General features: G+C 34.4%; 1 long non-coding RNA gene across 3 annotated transcripts in view; it reads left to right on the plus strand.

Annotated features, from left to right (window-relative positions):
• The window catches only part of LOC110394618, a 39207-nt gene that overhangs the window by 324 nt on the left and 19385 nt on the right, over positions 1 to 19498 (plus strand). The window contains exons 2-5 of one of the 3 annotated variants that reach the window (XR_002435747.1): positions 926 to 1024; positions 4613 to 4755; positions 15613 to 15750; positions 16753 to 17023. This is a non-coding gene — a long non-coding RNA (uncharacterized LOC110394618). Of the gene's footprint in view, positions 1 to 925; positions 1025 to 4612; positions 4756 to 15612; positions 15751 to 16752; positions 17024 to 19498 lie in introns of those variants that run through there. The other 2 variants (XR_002435749.1, XR_002435748.1) reach the window with 2 other exon arrangements.

The following is a 19498-nucleotide window of genomic DNA, read 5'->3' on the forward strand; positions in this document are numbered from 1 at the left end:
CACCTTCACTATTACAATGAATTCTTCAGCTAAAAGAGTACATGATATTGTAATTTTTTTTAATGGAAAATAGATGTTCCCCACAAGAAATTGCATCGGTATGTCATATGATTTCTTTAAAAATTGAATATAAATTAATACTTTTTTTCTCATTAATTCTCATGTATTTACATGTAGTATTCCCCTTAGTATAGATACCTCTGTGCCAAATTTGTTAAACTGCATTACCTTCCATTGCCAGCACTGCTCTTCAAGGTACAGTGCTTTGGGTAGCTATTCTTTGCTCTTTACCTAAGATCTAGTCAGTTAATTGCTACAAAGGTTTAATTGGTGTAGTTCTGTAATATCAGTATAATTTCCAACTCCAGAGAACATCTGTATAGTTCATGCTGGTATAAGGTTTATCATAAGCAGTAGGTTGTGTTTTGTCAGTGTAATCATCTAAAACATTTGCTAGGTAAAAATATTACAGAATTACCTTGAAATGACATTAAAAGTTTTGGGTGTCAGCCTAGATTAAGAGAATTGTTTGCTTCCTGTCTGTCTTAACATTTATTTTTAATAATTACTGCTAAGTTAACCTTGAAGTAGTACCTCTAACTCTAGTATTTTTTCTTTGGATAACAGAAGCAGACTAGTCCACTTTACACGTCGCTACTCAGGCCAAATAAAGATAGATAATACAGTGGCAAAAGGCTGGTTTTATTCTCCGTTGCACAGCTTGAATTCTTCCTTGTTCAATGTGCGACAAAAGAAATCCCATTTTGTGGTTCCTAAGTCTAAGCAGCACAAATTCTATTTTCACTTAGTCTATTAAGTGAGTCTAGTCTCACAGTGTAAGACAGCAATACTCACGACTGTGCTAATACATCTAACTTTGTTGCTACACTATACAAAGTAATATTTTTTATCCTGTCATCTTTAGAAAAGTGTAAGAAATGATTTGAGATCCTGAGCTGTGGAGAGCCTGCTTTCAGAACCTGCTGACTGGTGCTTCTCTGACATCAACTGTAGCTTTGCTAAGGTAAAGTAAATGTCATAAAATGTTTTGTTCTATAGCAGACACTGGCAGATAATTGGCATCTGTTTTCTGTTGTCTAGCTGTCATTCTTTTTTCTGAAGCAGAAGCTCCCATTCTCATCTAATTCCTTGTTGAATTCACTCTCCTAGGGATTGAAAAAAAATGTTAAGGAAAAAATATGAAGCATTCTGTTAAAGAAAACATAGTTTCATAGTGATTTCTGTCCAATTAATTGTTCTGATTACTTGGGGTTTCTTAAAATAATCCAAATATGTTCTCAAGAAATGTTTATCTTAACAAGTGAAAAATTCTTCAATTCCTTCTAATTTTGTCTGGATAATCTTGAAAATTTCCCTTGAAATTCAGCTATTTTTGTTGTCAGATTTAAAAAATGCAACAAAAGATCTTTGAGTACAGTAGGTACACTTTTCAATTGTATCCACTCCTTGGCTAACAGGCTACAGAATGCTTATCAAAATACATAGCTCTATTCTGCTCCTTACTGGTAATTTTTTAAAGCAGATAAAATAGCACTCTGACATCAGGAATTCTTTTGAGTAAGCATGATATTAATACTCATTAATATCCTTTCAAATATATTGCCAGAGTGGTATTAAAATCAACACCTTCTAATTTTTACATTGAAACTAAGCCAAAGTGTAGTTGGTCTTGTCACTACATGGCAGTGTGCGTGATACTTAAGATAGCAGCATTAACACTGAATAAAAACATGATTTCTTTACTTAGTGAAGTCATGTTAAAATTTTATCAAAACTGATATTGTTCAACTACATAAGCAAAATGTAAGGTAAAGGACTAAGATTCAGACAAATAAGAGATGAGATCAGCTTTTGTTTTCACTCTGAAATGTTTTCATAGTTTGTTAGTGTTAGATACCAAATAACATCCAGAAAGCTAATTCCAGTTTTTATACTTAGTGCTTGCCGTTTAGATAAAATCTTAGTCGCTTAAGTTTATGGGCAATATTTGCCTAGAGTAATGCATAATCAGATGCATTTTCCACATTATTTCAGATCAGACCAGCATACGTACATTAACGGTAGAATCTGTTCACTGCACAGTTAGTAATATTCAAATTGTATAGCCTTACAAAACGAGTTGCAAATTTCATCACTGCTGTAAAATGAAGATACAGTTTTAGATAATGTGAACCTCTGCTTATTTATGAGCAGTATCATGAAACAATTTGAAGATATAAATACGTAACTGTAGACAGCTGCTTCCAGAGACCTAGCTCTGCAAGTTTATTTTTCCAGTATGAGCTAATATTTCTTGTGTGATCATTGACTTATGTATACTATCTGTGAAACATTTCTGCCTAAATCATATTCAGTGGCCCATTTGAATTACTATTTATTTCTCCTGTTTAGGTCCTAGCAGATTTAGAACCTGGGTCGCCACAAAACTTTTTCAGATAGGCTACTACAGTGTCACAAATGTGACCTAAGACTGATAGGGCTATGAGGTACAAGAGAAAAACATTGTTACTGAGTCAGAGACTTGGAGATATCAGGATAATGTGGAGGAGTTCTGTTTTGTAGAGCCCTTTTTAGCTCTACCTGTCATGCAACAAAATGGCAATAATTTCATCTTGAGAATTGTGAATCTGTATTTTTGAAATAATGAGGTCTCGCTGAAGTAATTCTTTCTCCAAAACCTTATTGTTTTATTTTCTCTCAAGAACAGTTGACTTAAGCTTCATTTTAGCTTTACCATTATTTACACAGCATCCTGAGATTTGTCCTTCTCCATCAATCTCAGTTACTCTTCCCAGTTTGCTTGTATGCTGCTTACCACTCCTATGCTATTTTTCTTCTTCCTCCTTTAAATCTTCCATTACAAATTCATTATGATGTATCAAGTAATTTTTTTGGGGTGAAATATTCTCTATATTGCTTTCAGCTCCTTTAATATCAGAACATGTACTGCAGTTTTGAACTAATTTAATATTTTAATAAATTTTCATATATATGATGAAACCTCTGTTACAAAGGAAGCGTGAATGCTTCCTCCATTTTAACAAATACTTTTATAGCACATTCCTCTTTCTCTCTTGTATTTGACACCTGAAGTGTTGGTCCTCAATGTTTTTCTAATTTTACTTTTTTTCAAGCTGACCAGTTGATCTATTGCAAACAAAATCTAATCACCTTTGTTTTTAGATCCTCACAGCTGCAACAGCACTACCACTGTTAGTAGTATTCTCCTTTCAGCTGTGATTTGCAGCAAACTGTTTTTGAACTCTTATCAAAACATAAACATATTGATACTATTCTCTCAATAACATAAATAGCTACAACCAGGCATCAGAAAAAAAGTTTTCCCTATAGCAGAATCCTGTCTTTTCCATGAAGTGTAAATCATACAAAGAAGCCATTTCTATCCTGTGACTCAATGACCATTTTTGGTGCAGTATACACTTAAAGCCATGTTATGCAATGGTATAATTCAGTTAAAAGGCAGAGTAGTTAGGATTTCTTCGGTTTGATGTAGCAGAACTGGTTCTAGTTATACATTTTGAGGAATTTATAATTCCTGAATTTCACATTTAAACAGTTTTAGCAAAATTATTTTCATAATATAGAATGTAAACCTTCTTCATTCTTTTCTCTTGGAATATTATTCAGGTATATATTGCAGTTTTTCTAGAACTATTTTTTTTTCCCACTAAATATTTTATAGCCCTACATTATAAAGTAAGTTAATTGTTTTAATTTTCCTATATTTTTAAAGTTCATACTTTTCTTCTTAAAGAAGTAGTAGCTTTGTTTGTGGGAATCGTATGAGTAAAGCGGTTAAAACTGGGCTGTTTCTAGCGCATTAGAAATAAGATGTTCATTAGGATCAAGTGCTAGGATTTCAACAGTAAGTGTGCTGCTATAGGAAGTGTACTTTTAATCTAAAACAATCAAAGGCAAAATATTTTTGTTAATTTTCAACCATCTTAAAATGAAAAAATAAAAGCCTGAAATTTCTTAATATTTTGATCTGGATTGAAATAACAGAATGAGATGGCTATTGTTTCACTGTGAAAAAAATAAATACAGGTTTTGAAATGTGAGCTTCTCATCATGATTTTCAGCCAGAACAGAAAAGTTGTTCGCAACGTGCACTTTAACTCTTTTACTAGGGTTAAAATAATTTTGGAAAAATATCATTTGGAAAGCATGGAAATGCTTTGTGGAAGGACTAATTTAATCAAAATTTTCAGTGAAAACATGCTTTTTCACCAACTATCTTGTTTCACTTCTGCTCTTTTAGGCTGGCCAGCTACTATCTTCTTGTATCTTCAAGAATTTTTAAAATCTCCAAAATTACTATTTTTCCAGTTTATTTTTCATGGAACTAAAAAGGATTCAATAGATTCTACATTTTTATTCCCCCAAATTAAAGCAAACTGTTTTATTTTTGAGGATTATCCGCTGCATTTTTGCAGTTTTGATTTATTGTTATTTTATTATCAGACTTATTATTTCCTGCTACCATCAAAAATGAATGAGTGAAGATGTAACTTCATTTCTGTTCCCAAGTAAATTGCTTCCTTTTCTGATGTCTGCCGTTTTTTTGTAGATCAGAGTTCCAATATGACCAGGCTCTTGAAAGGGAAGCACTGAATACAGAGCACATTTATCAAGGCAAAAGTGCTTAACTATGACCTTAAGCACATGCTGCTGCTTGTTAGTATAACTGAAGCTACACAAACATGATAAAAGGTAACTGACCTTTATTCTGTGCTCTGGGTTTCTATTTGATGATGGTCTCACTTTGTCCAGAGGTTTAACAAGTGTTTACTTTTTAACTAACTCTCTGATTACATGATTCTCTTTTCTCTACTCTCTTCCTTCATCATATGATACAGCTTTTTTAAGTCTCTGACATTTCAAGTGAGGGTCACTGTATTTATGCAGTGCCAAGAACTAGGAACAGTCTTATGTGCTATGTGCTCTTCCTCATTGTTCTGCAAATTAGTCAGCATGAAACCAGATAGTGTTAATGTGTTGTTATGATTAAGGTTAATAAGGTACTGATTATCTCCATAGACTACAGTTCCAAGCACATTATTTAAATGGATTGCTTTGTTGAAGTAGTTGATAAAAGATCCAAATTTCCCCTTGTGTTGTGTTAAAAGATGTTATAAGCCTGTAGAGGGATAGGGAAATGTTACACAACAGGAAAAGTTCATTATGTCCAGTATGCTACAGATTTCTTGTATGGTCAGAACACTGTAACTCCAGGAGACATTGACAAAAAAAAGATGCCTTGCTGTGTCATCTCTAAGATTAAAACACCCCCCCCCCAAAAAAAGCCTGTCTTAAGCAACCTATTGTAACCTTCCCAGTACATGCAAGAAATTTATCAAATTATCATTCAGTTTACCTCACTTTCTAAACTTGATCAACATTCAAGACCACTAGTTGCATGTAATCTAGTCTTTCCCAGAGAAAAAAAAAGTCTTCCATCATTGAATTTTTGATCTAATTTATTCTTTATTAATTAATCTAAAAAGAAATATAACTAGAATTTGATTAATATAGTTTCTACCTGAGTCCTTGGCAAAACTACCAGCTTGGAAAAAACTAGCAGTTAAGTTTAGGAATTTTACAAATTATTTCAGAGATTTTACCTGCTTTGAAAATACTGACAAGACTATCTTTTAATTCTCTAGCTTTTCAGGGAGATAATTTCCTTTGAAAATCACTAATGAAATCTAGATTTCTCCTGATGGCCATTGTCAGCCATGACAGCCATGCCTCATGCTATGAAGCAACAAAAATGAACACACAAAGTAAAAAACTTCAAAAAGTTTTCTCTAAATTTTTTAGCCAAGAGTTCTGAGTGCCACCAACTGGGTCATTACTGACAAGCTTGTGTTTTTACGCTTTATCACGCTCGTTGATGCTCACATACTCCAAAGAAAAGCAGCTGAACATTGGCACTTGTTCTGCCAACAAGGCAAGGTGCATTGTGCAAAAGTGCTTTGACAATCAATTATTAAGAATCCAGAGACGACAATTCACATACATGCAGATAAGTCGATAACCTTTGTGCACTTAATCCCCATGGATCCCAGCAGACAGTGACAGAAAGTATCAAGGTCAGTGATAATGAAGTCAAAGTGATGATGGAGACCAAATGCAACCTACTCTAGTCCTATGAAATAAAATCTTGAAGGGGCCTTTACTAAACTACATAGTATTCTGTGGTACACCGTATGAAAAAGGTAGGGTAAATGTCCAACTTCTTCTACTGCATTTGTTTCCACAAGTCCTTTCTTCTGCTCATATTTTTGTTACAAAGCAGATACCTAAACTACTAAATTCTGAAGACTGGATCACTTATGTTTACCTTATTCTTCAGTTACAAGTCCCGTGTAACACAAATATGCATTCAAAAAAGGAAGAAAAGTATGCAACCCTGATGACTGACAAACTCTTAAGAATTTTTTAGGCATACAAGAAAATGTAGGTCATATGCCTGTACCACGGGATGTTTGTGTGAGAGAGATGCATTAAGTTAAATTCTTCTCTCCTTGTGCAGTGATTGGGATGTGTTGAAAATTTTCATTTTCTTGAGTGAAATTGAAATAAAATATCTCACTGCTAATATCTAAACACAAAGTATAAATTCAAGAGCTAGTGCTGCAGATATTCAATTTTCCATATGCAGCATGGACTCTTGACTAAATAACTAATTCAAAACAGTATGTATCTCAGTACATCTCTCCTACTTATGACATTTATTAAATGTATGTACATATGATATATAGATATACGTATGTATAGGTATGTATAGGTATACCTACCTATAGAAGATAATTAGTCCAACAACACACCATGATCAATGAAATGATCACTAGTAAAGTTAGGATCAAGGAATACCCTTTCTAAAAGACCACTTCAAAATTCACAGGAGAAAATTAGGGATATAAAATTCATCTGCTAACAAGAGTTGTGAAAATTCTGGGTGTACACATGGTGCATTTTCACTTGCAGTAATTTTTAAAAAAATGTAGCCTGTTAGAATTCACTAGCTAGATCAAGAGTCAAATCAGGTCTTAAAATATATCAGACAAGATATAAGCAAACAATCTATCATTTTCATTAAGATGTTTCTCTCATTTCCTCTGAAAAAAATAATTTCATAGCACCAACGTGAAGATTTGTTTCATATGAAAAGGAGAGAGAGGTTCTGGCTCTTCTGTCATTTAGAAAATACAAAAATCCCATATATTTAAAAAGAGTCAGGAAGTGGGGTATCATAGTGATAAGGTAAAAGAGAACACCTTGTGTCTGGCCTTTGTTATTGTAACATGGATATTCTATCATTTTGGAGAAGTTATGAGTGTTCTGCATATATGCAATACATCATGAGCTATATTAAGACATGAACTCCACATCAGAATCAAAATTGATGTGGTCTGGGAGAATCATTTGGAGAAGTATTACATGCTTGTCATGTCCTCACAGTTTTTCTAATAGGCTCCCATTATTAGCCTCTGTCAAAGCTGGAAGATTGGACTCCATAGCTGCCTCTGCATTCTTGGTTGACTACAGCCTGTTCTTAGGACTGATCTTGTCACAGGCCTTAGTACAAGTGGGAGCTAGCAATGCTGAGGCACCACTTTTGTTTGCATTGGCAGATTTTTAGTGTATTTGAGGGGAAAACAGTAGTGGAATGAAAATGGAAAAAGATGAGCCTACTGCTTGGGCACACCGGGGATATAAACGTCTCCTAAAGTATTTCAGAGTTACTCTCTGGAACAAAAGGGTAGCAGGGGAAGGATGTCTCCTGGGAGTCATAATTCATGTTCCAGTCTGCTTATTGAATTGGGCAGCTCCTTGAAAGATTCATAGATTTTAAGGTCATTTATGATTGTCTTGCCTGGCTTGTGTGACACAAGCCATAGAATTTCATCCCTTCAGTGTTGCCTTCCAGCCCATTAGGATTATATATTATCCCAAGTATATATTTACTTAATGATTCTCTGGTAATAAAAGAAATAAAAAATTAATGACCATAAACATAGCAACTTGTATAGGGCTACTGAAGAGTAGGGACTGCAGTGCTGCTCGTCAGGTTTTAAGTCATGAGAGGAAAAATAAATTCCTAAAAACACTTTGAATGCTCTAGGTAGGCTTTCTTTGTGTCAATTGAAGGTGCTGAAGAGAAACAGAGCAGTTTGTCTTGTTATCTGTCTGTTTTGGGGGAACGGTATCCATTCCCTCGTCTGTTCTGGTAGTGTCCTTTGCTGAATTACTGCCACAGATGTAAGCAAAGGGGCACAGGGAAGAAGCAGAAGAGGCAGTTATTATCATTGTAGAAGATGAATGTAGTGGCACTTCTAATTTATTTAGTATTCAGGATTTTGACTTTAATTAGGATTCTTTTGTCACATCATTCATCAAATGCACTTGAAAGAAATGGAAATTAACACCAAAGTTTCTGTTGCCTCAGGCATGCTTTTAATAATTTTACTGATTTTGGTTTATTGTTGTTCAGTTCAGTGAAATAGCTGTGATAGTTCACTTGTCTGTAACTGAATTTCAAAAATGGTAGAATGAATATATGCTCTTTAAAAGTGCAGGTTTGTGAAGCCCTGTAACCCCTAACACGTCTTTCATCAAAAGAAGGAAAAAGAAACAAGAAAAAAAAGAAAGAAAAAAAGAAAAAACCTTTTTTATTGGATATTTACATTGCATAATCTTGCTTGGTATATGAGGGTTTGCCCTAGAAAGACAGTATCAAGCTAGCTAGCAGATGAATGCTTTGTGACTGCTGGAATGCTAGTAAGTAACAGACTGTCTATAACTTATACATTGTACTTGTGTTTGGAGGAAATAATGTAAGTTACTTGCTGAAATTGTTCCTACTTAAAATGAATCTCAATTTATCTACAGTAGCACTATCTACATTGGGAAATGTTCCTGCATTAATTACCACTCCAACTCCATGCCTGTTACTGTAAAATTTACATTATCCTGGCATAATAGCAGCTGTGCTGATAAATGATTCTCCTTATATCCAGAGATTTCAGCTCATATAGCAGAGGTCCAGATAGATATTTCAGTAGAAAGAATGTGAACTAATATTACCATCTGAGACTACGCACTATGCCAGAAGAGCTACTGGCTGTCACCACAGTAGTCAATAGCTGGACATTAAAATTCATGTTTAATTTAAAACCAAAATGTTTTTTAAGCAACTACTTGTGCGAGTTCTGTGATCTGGTGATGAAGGTTTGGGTGCTCATGGAGATAAACTGCAAAAGCTAAGCAAGTGCAAGTTCTGACTATTAGTTTTCCTGCTGTTTTAGATGTTGAAGTCTGCTTCCTCATGACTTCTCTTGTGTCCAGTAATATGTGTAATTTTATGTAGCTTTTCCAAAGATACTCTCTTACTCTCTTCCCCCCCCCCCCCTTTTTTTTTCTTTTTCAGTGGGTATGTGTTTTGTGGTCGCTTATTTAAAAAAAATCAATAGTGAAGTTTGAAGAAACTTTGTCTTTTCTGAACCATCTTCTTATATGTATCTGAAAGCTACATGGAGGAAGGAAAAATGATTCTACAGACCTACTGTCACATAGTGTTTCCATGGGTCCCTAGGCAATCTGATCTAGTACTTGATCTAGTGGTTGGCAACCCTGTCTGTGACAGGGGGGATGGAACTTGATGATCCTTGAGGTCCCTTACAACCCAAGATATTCCGTGATTGCGTTAATATATTCCAAATACCCAAAGGTAATGTTTTGGTGTATTTATAACTTACATTCTTTTTACTAACCATTTCCAATAGATCCAAAATCTCTCTCCATTTTTTCTTCTAGTTTAGAAGAGCTGGAAATTACACTTCAAAAAGGCAAACTTTCTCTTAGAAACATATGGTGATGCAAGTTGGTTGCATACTGAAAAGTAAGAACTATCGCCAGCCTACAACACTGACTGTTTTAAACTGTAGGTATTCTGCTCTACAAAGTGTTTAGCACACTGTTTAGTGGATCTTTAAGATAATAACATCTGAGACAATCAGAATTGGCTACAAACTTATTTAGCTCCTCTTGGAATCAATTAAACATTTCAATTAACCTAAATGGCAATGAGACCTCATAAGTTTTTGAACACTATCAAAAAGATAGGAAACTTTTTACACCATTATTTAAATACAGGAAACTAAACTGTTTTGGGACCCTTTTTTTTGCGCCTACTGACTTCTGCAGTGAATCAGTTCTGAAGTATAATACAGTATTTCTAAGAGCTCCAGTGAAAATATACATTTTAAGTATAATGCAAATAAAAAAGATTGAGTCTATATGTCTTAAAAGTTTGAACAAATATAGTTAACTATAAAGGATTCTTTCCAATAACTGGTACACTGAAACACAAGTATATTGGTGAAATTATGGAGATCAATTTAGTCTTCAGGAAAAACCCTGGCAGCAGAAACTGAAGTGGTGGTTAGAAGATCTCTTTTATAATAGGACACCATAAACCCAGATTTTGTGGGTGCCTAAAGCCAGTTCTAAGTATAAATAAATTGTAGCTCTGAGAATATTATCTATGCCTTGTACTTCAGAGCTGTCAGTCAGTATTTTTGATCATTAGCCATCTGTGATTATTTTAATTTTTGCCAGCAGGAGAAGGAACTCTTTTCCACCAGGGAGCTCTGTTATTACAATATAATTTATATGTAAAGAGCTCATTTCATTAGAGGAAAAAAAAACTTTTAACATTTTTTTTTCCCCCAAAGTTTAAATGAAACTTGTAGCTTTAAAATATTTATTTTGCATTTCTTTTATATGTAATTTGCATGGTCCACATAAAAAACATTTAACATTTCACTGGGAGAGTTAACAATAATTCTTTGTCTTTAGCTTAGTTTTTATTTAACATCCTCTACCCAAGAACTGGAAACTGAGATAGTTGTGGATTTGAAATATTTTACTATTTAAAGTATCATTTTTCATCTCCACTCCTTTTTAGACCCTACCCATGTCTTTACTACATGCTAGTTCAAATCCTTACAGGGTCATTTTAGATTTACTTCCTGTCAGTCTGTTTAAAGAATGACTTTATAATGACCTTGTTTTTACTAGGAATCGCTTGCTGAAATGAAAATGTGGCATCTTTTTGATTTACTGAAATGAAACTCTGCCCAACATTATAGTATAACGCTATATTTTTATTGACATTGTAAATGCTGACATTATAAACTCAGCAAGTTAAATTGATTCAGAAGAATACTAACATAAAATAAATTAGTTTATGAAATTTACTTAGCTAATTCTGACTTCTTTTTCCAAACAATCCTCACTTGTCAATGATGCCAAGTAGCTGTTGCCATTATTTTCAGCCTGACTTTGAGTTCTTAAATTTTGGAAGTATTTAAATGAAGTCAAAAATCTGTATCAGAATGACATCAGTTTCTGTCTACGTATCATGCCTGTGTTTAACATCCTCAAAAGGCAATGAATTTTTTGTATACCAAGATTAATTCCTATGCTTTTAAATGTGTACTCTTTCATTCGCCATAACTGTGTTGCTGATATTATCTGTACTTTTAGTTGTTCTCTCATAGATCTGCAAGAAACTGGCTGTAAAAACAATGAAAATTGACTAGTATGGTTGAATTGCCTTTTCTTGATACAACAAAGCTTTTAAGCTTTAATTACATTGTTCTTAAGGTAACTTGTGCTGTGTGTTTGATGTCTGAATTTCAATCAATTCAATGACCATTGAACTATAAGGCTGGATGAATAATCACTGTCTGTTGTACTTATACTTCAGCGTTTAGAGAGTGTTTCTGTTTTACACCATCCAATTACCTGTTTTTATGAATCACATAGCAGATCTTCCAAAATCTTTGATCAAAAGGATGAAGTGAATTTTAGTAAACAGTGTGGGAATTAGTTCTAAATGTCTCTCTACTGAACAAGCAAACAGTCAAGTAGAACCTGACACTGTTAGGACATTCAGTTGTTCTCTATAAGCACATTATTAAAACAAACAAACAAACAAACAAAAAAAAACACAAGACAGTAAGAAGGAAGAAGATGCATTTAAATAGAAAGAATTCTGTACTGTAATAATAAATCTATATTACTATAATTAGTTGCTTGTATTAGCAGTTATAATTGGACTTGTTCAAATCTTGTGCACTCAGCTACTTTAGGCTTTCCCATAGGTATCACCTGCTCTTGTACTCTCTGATTCCTTCACAAGGAGAACCATAAGCAAAGGAAATAAAGGAAAATGATTTCTGTTCTATTTTTACCTCTCCTCCCTCTCTAGTGAGGAATGGGCTTTTTAGAATCATAGAATGGCATAGATTGGAAGGGACCCTAAGGATCATCAAGTTCCAACCCCCTTCCACAGGCAGGGCCAGCAACCTCCAGCGTTTTCAGTACTAGCCGGTAGAAGGTTCTTTCTTTTTTTCCCAAATGTATAGTAACTTATGTTACTAGTGGAACTCAGCAAAAGTAAATAAGTAAGGCAAAATAACTGTCTTGAGAATCTAATGACCACACTACAAATGATGAAGAGGGATCTGAGGAGCATGAGTATCTCAGATTACTTCAGCCCATGAACTGAAACCTTTGGGATCTCTTCTGTCATGTTTGCTGAAATTGGCCAGTAAGTCTCCTGTTATTAAAATAGGAGTAGGTCATACAGAAACGAATCACAAATATATTAAAAATAACCTCAAAAAATGACAGTTAAAAGATTTAATGAAGATAACATTCTATAAGCTTCTCTGTATGGTAAGATCAACAAATACAACTGTCAATGGTTTACGGCCGTTCGGCCTGGTTCTGTGACGAAGGGGTCGGGGGACCCACGGGCCCACACCCCGGGAAAAGGGAAAAGGGAAAAAAGGGTAAGAAGATGGCCCTGAGAGCAAAGAACAGCAGCAACAATCTGAGGAGAAACAAACTAATTTACTAAATAAGATATCGGAATGCAAAACAACACACTATAGTACAACACACAATAATTACAATTTAAGCTGATAAATCCAGTACAGAGAGAGAATATGTCCCAAAATCAAGTAGGCCTTACTCTACTACGACGATAAGACGGCTGGAGGGCGAGGTGCTGCCAGGATGAGAGACAGGCGGAAAAAAGGGACGAGGTCTCGTGATCTGCAAGTTTTTATCTTTTCCCTCCCGCTGGAAAATGGTAACAGAGGAGCAAAGTACCATGGAGAATGTAGTAGTCCTTCTCTTCTGAGAACCAGGTACATTCACTACATGATGTTATGATGTGGAATACCAATAACCAAAAATCACAAAACCATGACAACAACACAAAACACAAAATTCAACACAAAACACTGTAACAAAAAACAACTTTTGAAAATTGTAACAGCTTGCAATTTGTATAGTAAACAATGTAATAGTAGAATCAGCCACTACAAGCTTTTCTACATTTTTAACAAAAATGCCTTCATATACTATCCCGGTTCTGTTAAACAAAAATATCCTTGGGACAACCTGAAAGTAATTCACTTTTTACTCCTGTATTGCTAAATTTGATTTGATTTGATTGAATCTATATTTATCTTCATGTGTCTCCTGGAGCACTCACGAACTTTTATAATTCCAGTCTATCAGGGCAAATCTGCAAGTAAAAAAACTCACTTTTACCAGCAGGTATTCAATGAATGGCAGGTGGCAAATAAAGCACTTAGTGAATTGTTTTAATTGCATTTCTCTTGTATCTCTCAGAAATTTAAAAAGTTTAAGAAAGCAGAAGAGGATCGGGATAGATTTATTTGCTGCTTTCATTTTGGTCCAACTCTGTTTTCAGAAAAGACTCGCTTATATAATTTCACTGCCTTTCTGCATTTCATGTGTGGATGATACTTAAACTGGTACAACAAAAGGTATATTGCAGTAGAGATGTACATCACAACTAATATGAAAGCAAAAAGCAAAAATTGCTTCACTTACTAGAGAATATAAAAAAGCTTTTAACCTAAATCTGTTGACATGAAGTGCAAAATGAAATCATTTTCTCTTGGAAATTAAATGGAACTGAAGGTTAGCAGGTTTTGCTGCAGTTAGAATTTCTGCCATTGATTCATTTCATAGAATTACTTATATAATTTCAAGCGCAGCTCACCGAAGTTAATACACTGCTACAAAAAAATTATCGGCTGGAAAGCTCAGACTGCCATGTTCATTTCAAAACCTTTAATTTTACTTACACCATTGTTCTGTTTTCCCTTACTTCATGCAACAAAGAGAATAGAGAATATAATGCATACTCTAATAAAAAGGATTTGAGGTTGGGCTGGAAATTCTTAAACATAGCTCAGTCAATGAAGCTGTTGAAGATCCATAATATAATCTTTGTCTATGGACAGTTAATTTCACCATAATAATGTTTAATTTCTTTATTTTCAAGACTTTTGATTGGATTCTCTGAAACTGTTAAACTTAGATTGTGAAATATGAACTATATTTATGGAATATGTGAAGGAATTTATTGGCGTATGGATATGGCAAGAAGCTTTATCCTATAATAACTCATATTGCTGAAATAACTCCATAAAATCATGAATAGTTAGTGTTATTTGGAGATATAAGCAGACTGAGGATAAAGGAATGGTAACTGTGCTCCATTCTTTTTGATCTTTGTAATGTAGATCCTGATAAAACTATGTGAAAACATAGGCAGTTAAGATTAATTGTGATAAAAGATAATTAAAGGGAAATATAGGGATAAAGGAATCAATTAAAACAAGGTGAAATTACAACTTGACTTCTCTGTGTAGTCAGTGCATCTGACAGCTTTATCATTTTTTAATTGTCCAGTATTTCACAGCATGAACTTCTGCAACATATAGTTGACTTTAGATGGAATTTGAGAGAGATTTAAAGAGTAATTAAGTGCCCTCTGTGAAATGCGTTGTCCTGTAGTATATGAAGAAAAAAAAATATTCAAAATGATTTGAGAGTGTTCTTTTTCTAAAATCAGGACTGAATCAACGTTTCTGGACTGAGTCAGCTCTTCAGAGTAGTTCTCTCAGATTGGATATTTTCTACGAAGAAAAGTGTCAGTTCCACTCTTCTGTATTTGTTCTTTCTTTTCACCTCCCCTACCCCAGATTTGCAGCTCTCCATGTCTCATACTATAGTGAATAAGCAGCCACACTAAGATTCTTATCAGAGTATTTGAGTTTTTATGAACTAGTAGTAACGCTTTATGCAATTGTTTGAGATAGTTAACATTTGATGTTACATTTGATGATGTTACATTTTATAGCTTTTAGACTTTAAATAAAAGTGCTCAGAAAAAAAAAGCTTTGCAACGACTTAACTTATCCACTCAGTGTTCATTTTCTTCACATGTTTATATTGACTGTCAGTTGCCTAGAACTCCAGAGACCTGGAATTCGATGGCCCATCAAAAAGCCTCAAGAGAGAATTTCTTTGAGAAGCTTGTAGAAGTCCTCTTGCACCTCTGAGAGAGATGAATGTTGTGTGAAGGGACAAGGATTAATCTTTCATTTCCCTTTTTAAATTAAAAGTAAAACTTACTGACTGTAGTTGTATACTCCTCCTCTTGTTCAGATGTTAACCCAACTTTCAGAAGAGAAGGGTTCAATATCCTGCCATGGTACAGACACATGGGCAATCAATCTGGTGTTTCATTTCTACATCTCTGAAAAAAAGACATCTATTCACCTATACTCCAGAGATCTTATTCAGGTAAATATACATGAATATTAATATCCTTGAGAACATTATATTTAAGATATACATAAATAATTATTTCTCAAGATGTACATAGAGTTCAATTCCTTTAACCAGCAACTGCAGTCTATATTAAAATCTGAATTTATAGCGTTGACTATATTGGGAATTTTGCTTGAGTAAGAGTAAAAAGATGTGTCATTACTCTGAAAGTTAACAAGGCAATTGTATTCCAACTTCAGGGTAAAGTAGGAAACTTAGTTCCAAGGCCAGTAGCAATCAAATATATTATTTAAAGAGGAAACAAAATACAGCCCTTTGGACATTCATTTGTTTAAAAGAATTCTTTGTATTTACAGTTCTAGAGAAAACAAAATCCCTGTAATACATTCACTTCACGCTTTAAAGTGCACAACATTCCTTCTCACTGAAGGGAGGCACCAGAGTGATTATTCAAAGGAAAACTGAAACAGGACATAATGGGAAAATTCCAGCCATTGAGACTCTAGAGGAGAGACAATCATCTTTAAAAGATAATTAAGAACTTTAGGGTGCTTAAGTCAACTTCAGGAGACATCCTGGAGCATTCAGTTTCCAAATTTTTGAGTCTTATTTTGGTATCCAAATTTCGATCTGTCAGTTTTTCCCCTGCCCTTGTTTCATAACATTACTTCTTCAAAAATTTAACTAGAGTGCAATGATTCAATTAGCCAGGATTTTTTTTTCATCCAAAAAAACTTCATGTTTTCTTCCTCCATGTTTGTCACTGATTGTTTCATTTTTGAGTTGCTGTGAAATTTTTTCATTCTGTTATGCTTGTGGTAAGCAAGAGTGAGAGAATCATATGCATTTTCTGGCATTTTAATATGCTTTTAAATTAATTCTGAATTTTGTATTTTTATTATCCAAATGATTAAAGAAAAACACACAAAAAAAGAAAAACACAAAATTAAAAGAAAGCACAACAAAGAAACAAACAAACATAATAATACCTATCTCCCATATTCCCTCTTTCAGTGTCTTCTCAGCAAAACTACAGTCCTCCAGAGTCAATTTTCCTAATAGAGTCCTCCCTGACTAGGTTGGACAAATGTCATGTCCCCTGGCTCTATCCATCTTGTAATGAAAATTAGACCTATTGCCAGCTACACCTTGCTGATTGCTTCCTACCTGCTGCTAAGGATAATTTGTGCAGTGTAAATGAAGACTTCAGCAGTTGGTGAAAGGAAAAAAGGTACAAGAAAGGGCTGATGTTCAACATTTACAAAAGACAGCCAATAAAGACACAGTTCTGCTTAGCTGAAAATGTGTAAAGTATATGAAAGATATTTAAGTTTTCACAATCTTAATTATACCAGACATCATAAATTAGTGTTTCAAATGAAAAAATGGTTTATATATGCTTGCGGCTTTTCATTTGCTTAATCCCATACCGGCAATCTGTGTGTATTTGTTTCCTTATTTATTCTAGCAAATATGTTACTGGATGTGCTGTATGTGATTGCTTTTGACTGTTTGAATGTAAGCAATGAAAGAATTTGCAGTTATTACTCTTTAGAAGATTGTGTCCATCCAGAATCGTTGTTCATATTTGTTGTTATCATATATGCTCCGTACCTTCTTTCCCATTTTAATGAGAAGGTACAGTGAGGAGCTGAGTTGGAATGACAGACTGAAATACCAGCATTTCCAGACAGCAAAGCTCTCTATTCTGTATGAATTCAAATCCACCCAGCTTGTTCTGTTCCTGTTATGCAACAGGTCATACTGCCTCCTGTTTGTTCTGTGCTATGAGAGCATTTGACAATTTTGTGGGAGCAAAAGCATTTACTTTTCCTAGTTCACTTTTTTTAGAGAAAGGGAAGCATATTATTTCTAGCTATTGAGGGACTACTGTTGTATTTTACATCCAGTTTCTTGAGACAGACCTGAATTTAATTAAGAGTTATAGAGAATAGAGATGAAAACAGTCATGTTTACCACTAAGAAACTGCATTGTACTTGTTCTGAAGATCCAGCTTACAAATGCTAGATGAGACATTCTGTATATTTTCTAGACTAACAATTCTGATTTATTTGGATAAATATTTAACTTTTTACATGCAGGTTCCACATACAGTTTTAACCTTTGTCTTCTGTAGAGAAAGGCAGCAAAAAAATTGCATCAATAATTAGTTTATCTTATCTACAATACCACCTATTCTCTTTCTCACTCTAATGAGCTATAGTCCTGTCCACACATATGTACATGCATGCTTTTTTTTTGTCTGTTCTGAATGATATTTGAGGCATCTACTAACAGTAGTTTAAAATACTTTCTGTAGTTTGACAGCTAGTGTTCCACCTCAGTCTTCTCTGCTTATCCTTCCAAATTTTTTTTCTCTTTTCACTCTTATTGCCAGCCTCCTCAACAAATTGTTTCGACATTGTGAAATTCTAGAGCTCCCTAGTTACATTGTTCTTTAACATGCCTAGATACTCTCTCTCCCTCAACTGTTTTAGTTGTTTTCACCTCCAAAGACATAGTAATCTAATTCACAGAGCTTTCTCTGAGATTTACAAAAAAATAAAATCCTTTACATATACTACATACCCAAATTTTGTTTACTTGAGTTCTTGAACAACAGCAGCAGCTTACCAAAATGAATAATATAGCCACATATTTGTCTGAAGTGCCTAAAACCTTGAAATACACATCTGCAGTCTGCAGTAAGAGAAATGTAAAAAATGATTTGGACTGTAACCATTGAAGATTATACTGAACTCCCCAAAGACCTGAAAGATCTTGAAAGAACTCTGCCTTACCTGGAACTTGATAGACTTCCTCTCTTTTCAGGTTTGAGACCACTCAGCCAATAAGTCTGAAAGATTTGTAAGACGTTAAGAATATCTACTTAATCTTAGCCACACTGCAGTGAACCAAGCTGAGTTTGAGGGTTTTTCCAGTTAACTCTTGACTTTTCTACACTTCAGAATTCATCAGAAGTTACTGAAAGATTTTGTTGTACCAAAATAAGAGAAAATGTTACTTTTGTTGTTCAGTATTTTCTGAGTTCTGGAAAGGGAACAAAGAAAATATTCACTTGTTTCTTTTCTCTTTCAATGAGCAGTCCAGGAAGGACTTGGAGTTGGACTCAATAATCCTGGTAGGTCCCTTCCATCTTGGGATATTCCATAATTCCATGACTCACTACCAAATCAGACATGTTGGTAACATTGTTCCTGCCCTGAATGGCGGAGATGGTTTATCACTGTTTTTTGGCACTTTTGAAGTTCCCATGTCCCAGAAGGCTCAAGGCATCATTTCAATGCATTGGTGTCATTTCTGTTCAGTTCTAATGACAGCTCTTGACCTCAGAAGTGAGGGGTCATGCTCCTGTCCAATGCCATCTTTGCCAATAACCACTTCATTGTTTACCTGCTGGTGGTGGAATGAAACCACTCCAGCGCTTCAAAGAGTTAGCTGGTTTTTTTTTTCTGGATTTAAAACAGTTTTATTTTCTATCTCTTGAAGATGATGTTAGGTGATTTTTTTTTTTTTTTTTTTTGAGTAATAATGGTAGTACTGAAATCAAGTCAGTGAGTTTTGCATGCATTGTGAGAAAAAGGACAGCAGCTGTCACCACTGTTAAGAATAATTTATAAATTGTCTGATTTACCCTTCTGGGGTTATAAATGTTGACAAGTTAACATCAGAGCAAAGGTAGATCAGTCTGTCAAGTTCCTATTTTCTGCTTCTTGCTCTTCCACAAAGTGCAGAACA

Source organism: Numida meleagris, chromosome 2, assembly GCF_002078875.1.
Source record: "Numida meleagris isolate 19003 breed g44 Domestic line chromosome 2, NumMel1.0, whole genome shotgun sequence".
Classification (NCBI taxonomy): Eukaryota; Metazoa; Chordata; class Aves; order Galliformes; family Numididae; genus Numida; species Numida meleagris.